The sequence below is a fragment of the Aedes aegypti genome, unplaced genomic scaffold, assembly GCF_002204515.2.
Source record: "Aedes aegypti strain LVP_AGWG unplaced genomic scaffold, AaegL5.0 Primary Assembly AGWG_AaegL5_hic_scaff_1912_PBJ_arrow, whole genome shotgun sequence".
NCBI classification, from domain to species: Eukaryota; Metazoa; Arthropoda; class Insecta; order Diptera; family Culicidae; genus Aedes; species Aedes aegypti.
Window position 1 is genome coordinate 1 of NW_018735393.1, and position 8371 is coordinate 8371.

The 8371-nt window shown below is 37.1% G+C and overlaps 1 long non-coding RNA gene across 1 annotated transcript; it reads left to right on the forward strand.

Annotated features, from left to right (window-relative positions):
• Positions 1–4721: 4721 nt before the first annotated feature.
• On the forward strand, positions 4722–4905 carry LOC110680861. The gene is made up of 2 exons (XR_002503007.1): positions 4722–4752; positions 4817–4905. It is a non-coding gene; the product is annotated as an uncharacterized LOC110680861 (long non-coding RNA).
• Positions 4906–8371: the final 3466 nt, after the last annotated feature.

Genomic DNA, 8371 nt, shown 5'->3' on the forward strand with positions numbered 1-8371 from the left:
CACGAACTCATTATAACTCCATCAATTAGTGATCGTAGAAGAGATTGTTTGTAAGCGTAAAAAACGCTAAAATCTAATATTTTTTTTAATATTTGCATATAAATCCTCAAATGTACGAAAATAGCTTTGACATGCAGTGTCATACTAATACTCTTAATTGTTGCATTCGTTTCGCTTAACTGATTAACAGAAACTTTGTTATTTCATTAAGTATGTCGTGGCTCTCGCACTATCAAAGTTACCCGCATTATCAAAGTTACCCCGTTTTACGGTAACTGAAGTTTTTTAAAACTTTGGGTGTTTCTGTTGAAACACAGCTTGGTAAAATATACTTTCAATGTTTGCCTATTTACCTTTTCAATGCTCTGGACTTGCTGCAAACTTGGGTACTTGCGAAAATTGACTCGTAATAAGCCAATTTTTTGTCATTGATGACTGCAATGCCAAATATAGGTCATGGAATAATTCTCAAAGTAAGTCCAACGGCTGAATTTTATTTGATGAGTGCTCTTCAGGATTTATTCCAGTTCAATACCCTGATAGCCCTACATGTTTTTCCTCTTCTAGATATCCATCTACGATGATTTGATCTTAATCGAATCTAGTCATCTTTGTAGCCAATTAGTTACTCATGCTGATTTTGATTCTGATCATGTCCCTGTTACATTTCAAGTATCCCATGAAGCGATTTTCAATCATATAAGCTCTACTTTCAATTATTTTCGAGCCGACTGAAAAATATATATGAAACATATATCGATAGTCATCTCGAACATTTCTTACAAACAAAACTTGATATTGACAATCTGCCGTTATACGCATAATTGTCCCATGTTACTTTTTGTGCATTTTTGACTTTTTGTCATTAAACAGTTTATTTTTACGTATAGTTTTAGAAAAACACACACCAAAAATTTACTTGTTCGGAAACTCAATGAAAAGCAAGCCAAGTCAATTTGTCCCATTGTTGAATTTCTACGCATAACTGTCCCACTACTGTATTTCTACGCATAACTGTCACACTATACAATTCGCTGCGCTGATCTCGAACAAAATAGTCAGTAGGCAGTTTTGAATTAGCTGGTGTTTGGGAAAATCGTTTGAACACCTCTTCTTACGTTGGCTTTACATCCCATGTGGAACACAACCTGTTTTATTTTTTTATTTCATGATTTAGCGAACCAAGTCTAAATAAAAATAGTTCGAATGTTTTTGGATGACTTGGCCACATGTCGGATTGTTCCGAATTCCCGGTTCCCTGGGGGAAATGGCCTCTAAACCATCGGTTCTGAAACCTAGCTGGCAACATCGAACTACATAAAATCCCAAATCAAGGCTAAATAAGGGTAATTCAAAGGTTCTTGGATAACTTGATAACATGCCAGGTTGTTTACTGTTCTCCAAAAGAGGTGGTTATTATATTGGCGATTCTGAGACCTATCTTGCGACACATCAAACTTGATGAAGTCAAGAAGAAATTAAAGTCATGTCAAAAGAAGAATAGTTCAAGAGGTTTTGGGTGACCTGGCCACATACTGGGTTATTCTGGGTAATTGGTTCTTCGATGCAAGTGGCAAATATGTATCAAAAATCATGATTTTGCAAACCAAGTCCAAAGAAATGTCAAATCGTGTGAAGATTTGTGTCGTGAATTTTGAGTTAAATATTTACTCCGCAAAATAACCTTGAATTCGCAGATGAGTTTCTGTCAAGCCTGCAGCTGGAAGAGTCGATATATTAATTTATAATATCTTATAAACTTTCTAACTTACTCATCCACTCTTTCTTTCACTAACTCAAACATTGTCTCATTATCACACATACAGAAAACTATGTTTTCCATCCCAAACTATAAAATCGTATTTCTTCACTTCCCCACACTTGGCTCCGTTTGGCACATGCCACTTGAGCCGTCATTAGGTGCCTTAAGATAGTCTTGAGGATATACGTCCGCTACACTCGGTACAATCTATACGTAAGAACGGTCATCTGCAGCATTACGCTTAGCACATAATTGTTCACTAATATCAGTGGGACTGTTATGCGTAGAAATTCACCAAAAACCCCGTATTTCTAGGCATAACAGTCCCACTTTGAATTTCGTAGCTAAATTTACTTTATTCCCATAATAAAAACTCTTGACTCTAATGAACACGCTATTCTTTATACTGTTGTAAAGATTTTAATTTAATTTAGCACACAGCTGGTCAATACGAGGCCTAAATGTGTGAAAATCTTTAAACGCGTTTTTCTCGATTGCATATTTTGGAACATGGGACGATTATGCGTAGAACGGCAGCAATGCTCTTGAAACTTTAACAAATTCCATTGTTGAAGCCAGGAGCATTGCAATTCCAAAATGTGAAGTAAAATTTGAATCCGTGATTATAGACGATGATCTTAAACTCTGGATCCGCCTTAAAAACGTGATGAGAAGGCAATTTCAACGCACTCGCGATCCTGCTATGAAAATTATGTGGCAAAATTTTCAGAACGAAATTAAAAAACGATTTTCTCAATCAAGAAACAAAAATTTTGAAAATAAAATTTCTCAATTGACAAAAATCCTGCAGTCTATCGTCCAATCAGTTTGCTTTCCTCCATCAGTAAACTTTTTGAAAAGGTAATTTTGAACAGAATGATGGTCCACATCAACGAAAATTAAATTTTTGCCAATGGACAGTTCGGATTCCGCCATGGACCTTCGACCACTCATCAACTTTTACGTGTAACAAATTTGATCCGTTCCAACAAATCTGAAGGCTATTCTACTGGTCTTGCTCTTATAGGCATAGAAAAAGCATTCGACAGTGTTTGGCATGAAGGCTTGATTGTAAAATTAAAGAACTTCAATTTTCCAACGTACATTGTTAGAATAATTCAAAGTTATCTGTCAAATCGTCACACTTCAGGTTAATTATCAGAACTCCAGTCTGAAAGACTTCCTGTAAGAGCTGTGTTCCTCAAGGCAGCATTTTGGTGAAAAATCTGAACTGCAACGGCAAATGAAATGTAATATGTTGTTAACAAAATATTGATAAAATCTTTAATTTGTTTTACCAATTAGAATGATAGTGTTGTCTAACACAGAACACTAGATATAAGAAATGAATGAAATGTTTGGAATGATGAAGAATGAAGAAATGAAAGGAAATAATGAAGAAAAAGAACGAACCCCGAATTTGATACATCACGATGAATCGAACGCTATTCGTACGACACATAACCACATCCAGGTCATCAAGTCACGCCCTTTCTGTTTCCGAGGAAGCACGAAAACAAATTGTATGGACTGCACAGTTGTACTTCAACACGCTTAAATGTCATCTCGAAATGTCTCACGCCCCGCCCGCAAGGGCATCCAGTTTCCATATGGGGGGCAAGCATGGGCCCAATTGTTCCGCCAATGAATGCGATACGCGCTTTTCCTTTCGGCGGCACAGTCGAAGAAGAGCTATAACTCAAGGTGGAACCACTTTCAATTTCGCGCACGTAAGTAGCCTCGATCGCTCTCGCATGATGTACTGCCGCATGTCACACGCCAAAAGCCGGTCTGTATTTTCGGTATTAGGGTGGTTCAAATTTCAAGACTTCAAAAATTCCATTTATCCCATATTACAATCCTTATGGTATAAAAAGAGCTCCGCCAAATTTTCCCCTATTTGGTGAAGGTTTTAAAGTTATCCATAGACGATGAAGGTTTATATGAAAGTTTATAAGGTTTTTTCAAATGTCAGTAATTTTTATTAAAACCTAATTACTTTTTGCACCACCTTTTGATCACCACCGAAATTCTGAGAATTTTATATAATAATGATTTTATCTTGAGGATTGTAAGTAAGATATGAGAGATTGTATTTTCTTTTTTTTTTGTATTTTGAACCATCCTAATGTCCATACGACCGCCCGTATAAGAGCTCTGTGATCTCCTTTTTTCCCGCCGATTGTAAGCAGTGTAGGTACACTGAAAACACACGATATTTTGATGATAATGGTCCCCGCAGGGGTTGACCGGACACGATTCGATGAACGACACAGAAAAAGGGGCTCCACTACTGACTGATCAGTCGGCAGAGTTGTTTCATGCGACCCGAAATGAACGGTTGACCGCAACAAATTATGGTACTTTTGGCATAATTTTACGGCTTGTTTCATTGCGACTACAGGGTACATCTGTTTTGCGGTTTTTCGATTTTTGGGTGGATGATTTTTCAGTAAAGGGTCATCGTGGGAGTATTCGTGCCGAAACGGTGCTCATCCGGGGGATGAAATATTTCTGTGCACTTTATTCAAAAGGGCGATATGATCTCGACGCGACAGATGAAAAATCGACGATCGAATTTTCTCACACATTAATTCAAATCTCTATTTCTTATAGTACTCATTTTTGACCCGCATTATCTTTAGTCATGTTAAATATCACTCGCTTTAGCAATTTAACAATTTCCCATAATGAATTAGTTCTGTTCTGGAACTTTATTTAATAAAAATAAGGCTGTGTCTTTCTTTGAACATCATTCATGAATGCGCCCTTGTTGAATTCGCCTGCCTGTCAAAACATGAAGTAATTTCGCCCAAAAATCTAGTCCAATTGGAAAATTAGTTGTCAAGTAAGCCTGTTTGTTTTGATGTTTTGTTCTCTGCAGTTGTAATTGCGCCCTTCTGCACTAGATTGTTTTTTTCAATAATTATAAGCTAAAAAGTACTTTCCAAGTGAATACTATTACATCAAGGCCTACATTATAGTCGCAGGTAAGTTGATACTCATTGTAATGCAGCAAGTTTTTCGATAATTGCATAAATCAACACTTTGTAGATGGGTGAATAGGATTGCTCCGAAACGTTTGCCGCCTACAATTTGGAGGGGTTCGAGGAACCCACTGAAGGCCAAGATTTCCGTAATCCTGGAAGACAACCACTCCAAGATAAAGTTTTACTTGCGTAGGAAACCCGCTCTAGTTCAAAATTTGTTCACTATAAACCCTGCAATCCGGCAAGCGAATCCGGCTGGCACAACTTCCAGTTCAGTGTAGTCGGTTGGAAATCATGCTTGTAATACAATAATTCTCCAGAAATGATAAGCCAGATTCGGGCAACATTCTCCGTGAAAGGATACGTCGGTAAGCTGCTCTCACCGCACGAGGTTTTCCAGATTGTCGACTCTCTTCAGAGGACTCCGTAAGTACATGTAAATCATGTTATCAAAATTGACTAGTGGAATGCAATGGAATCAGCAAAAAGTACATCAGGCAGCGTCCATTTATTAGATAACGCTAAAATTGACAATTTTTGATTCCTTCCCCTTCTCTGTAAACAGTTTTTGTATGAAAAACAAAAAATCAAATTTTTCGTATGAGCCTTAACGCTTGAGCCTACTCCTTGGTCAACCAGTCAGTAATTTCGATAGCGATCGTCATCTTTGGACAAAGATCTATAAAGAAATTGGAAGGCTGGTTGATCGGGCCCCTCCCCCTGGAGGGTTAAGCAATTTGTGGACCGCGCTTTTACTACGAATGAAATGCATTTGATGACTTCTCTGCACTTTTGTCTTCAACTCATGGCAAGTGCTAATAATGCACCAGGTCGATTCATGTAGCCTTTAATTTTATTTGTAAAAAGTTTGGAATTGGGGTTTAATTGACAATGCAATCAATCATTAGGATCTTAATTATCATTACCAAACTAATAAACAAGTTAAATTATGTGAAAAAAATAGCACAAATGTGTAAAATGCCCAACATTGAATTAGAAGTTTAAATAAGCCCATTTGTCACCATCTGTTTGGTGGGTAGGAGAAAGGGCGAAATAGCACTCAAGAAGAAATCAACTCATAATTCAATTACGCCTATTTGTTTTTTATGGTTTACTTGATGTTAAAACCAATATATTGGAATTTTATGACATATCAATAAAACTTGAGAACGAACTGATGCCAATAAACACTCTAACTCAATTTGTTTATTTTTGTCAGATACGCCCATTTGAATAAAGTGCACAGATTTGATAACGATGTTCCATAGAGTGCATACCGCTTTTGGCTTAAGGCCGACCCAATAAAATGTTGCTAATGAATACTCTGATGTATGGAAATTTGATTATAATTTGGTATGGATCATAAATTATAAGGTTGGATAAAAATTAAATTTTATTTTTTGCAGACTTAATGCACAAGCTGTATAAATTCACGATATACTGAAGATAAAATTGTAATTTTTGCAAAGGAAAGTTCTCAGTTAATACCTGACTGCAGACGAGACCATATAATGCTTATCCAAGCACATTGTTTGCTACTTTAATTGTGAAAGTATTCCAGAAAAAGACAAATTATATTTTAAATTGAGTTTTAATTGTGAGCTCGTTTCATATTATTATAAAAAAAAACACACACATAAAAAAACTGCATAAGAAAACAGACCAATGGCAAAGAAAGACTTTCAGGAGTGGACCTTGGATGGTAGCTGTAGAAATTTCTATTAAAATCTTCGAGGAAATCTCTGTACAAATTTCTTGTTGAAACCCAGAAGAAACTTCTTTTCCAGGAGGGACTTCTAACCCTGGAGAAACTTCTAAGTTCCTGCATAGATTTCTTGTGATAGGCTGGAAGGAATAAAAACAAAATCCTGACTGAATACACGGATTAAATAATGAACGGATTAGTTGCATAATTCCAAGACGAATTCCAGCAAATATTTGAAAATTTCAGTTTCAGTCACATATAAGCGTTGATTATTTTAAAGTATTGCAAAGCTTCGTTCCGGAATAATCCTGATGAATTTTTCCAGGAAGATTCCCCCGAGAAACCTAAAGCAAATTTTGAAAATAAATCCAGGGCAAACTCCAAACAAAACCAGTTTCTAGAACGTCATGAATACTTTTGGAAAACTTGTAGAGAAAGTCTTGTAGAATTTCATGGAAAAATCGCTAGAGCTGTTACGAGATGCCTATAGGAAACACTGTAAGAATTATTAAAGAAATTATCTAAGGATATCTTAAAGAAAGCTCTGAGGAATGATTAGAAGAAAAAATCCCTGCAAGAAAGTTATAGAGTTATCTTTGGATAAATTCCGTGAAGAATCTTTGAATAAACTCTTCTTCTAGAAAGAAATTATTCAGAAAAATAACCTTGTGGAATACTTGGATAATTACGGGAAAAAATCTCCTAATGAATCCTTGGATTAATTACAGAAGTATTCAGAAGGAAACTCTATAGAGAGATTGCTGTGAGAAAACCTTGAAAATCTAATTAATAAATTTTGAAAGCTGTTCAATTTCTCAAAGAAATTTGTAAAGTAATTCTTTTGAGCGTTCCTTGAAGAAACGCTGGAGAAGTTCCTTGAATAATTTCAGTATCGTTATGGTTTTCTAAAAAAAAATGTTTTTTCATGACATTCTCCAGAAATTGTTGTAGAGTTTATCACTACTCATTTTAAACTCGCCTTATTATATCATGTTCATTCAAGGCAAGGTTTCAGTTCAAAATGGTTAGGAAATAGTTCTATATTATATCACACTTCAGTATATCACGCCATAATTTTGTAGATCTGTGGTATAATTGAGAAACTTATGTATTTCTATTTATCTTTACTCAGAAAGTTCACTAGTCTTGAGAGAATCCTGCGGGGTTCGCAAAAGATATCTTTACTACCTACATTTCCTAAGAAATTCTTTCAAGGATATTAGCAGAACTCAATAAAAAGTGCCAAGAAGATTTTCTTCAGAATCCCGGTCCAATGAAGGATCTTCATGCGCTGAAAATATTTTTGATTTTCCAGGGCTTAAAGTTTCATTAGGCTCAATTACATAATTCATTTATTTAGTTAACATCTACACAGATAACACTGAATCAACAATTTCACGCCACAATACTCGGTTCGTGGCCGCATCTCTCCATCCTCGGTTCTGCCCCACGCTCGCCAAATCGATACGCACTTGATCCGCCCACCTAGCTCGCTGCGCTCCACGCCTTCTTGTACCAACCGGATCCGAAGCGAATACCATCTTTGCAGGGTTGCTATCCGGCATTCTTGCAACATGCCCTGCCCATCGTATCCTTCCAGCTTTGGCCACCTTCTGGATACTGGGTTCGCCGTAGAGTTGGGCGAGCTCGTGGTTTATCCTTCGCCGCCACACACCGTTCTCCTGTACACCGCCGAAGATCGTCCTTAGCACCCGACGTTCGAAGACTCCAAGTGCTTGCAGGTCCTCCTCGAGTATCGTCCACGTTTCATGCCCGTAGAGGACTACCGGCCTTATGAGCGTTTTGTACATAGTACATTTGGTGCGGGCGTGAATCTTTTTTGACCGCAGCTTCTTCTGGAGGCCATAGTAGGCCCGACTTCCACTGATGATGCGCCTCCGTATTTCACGGCTA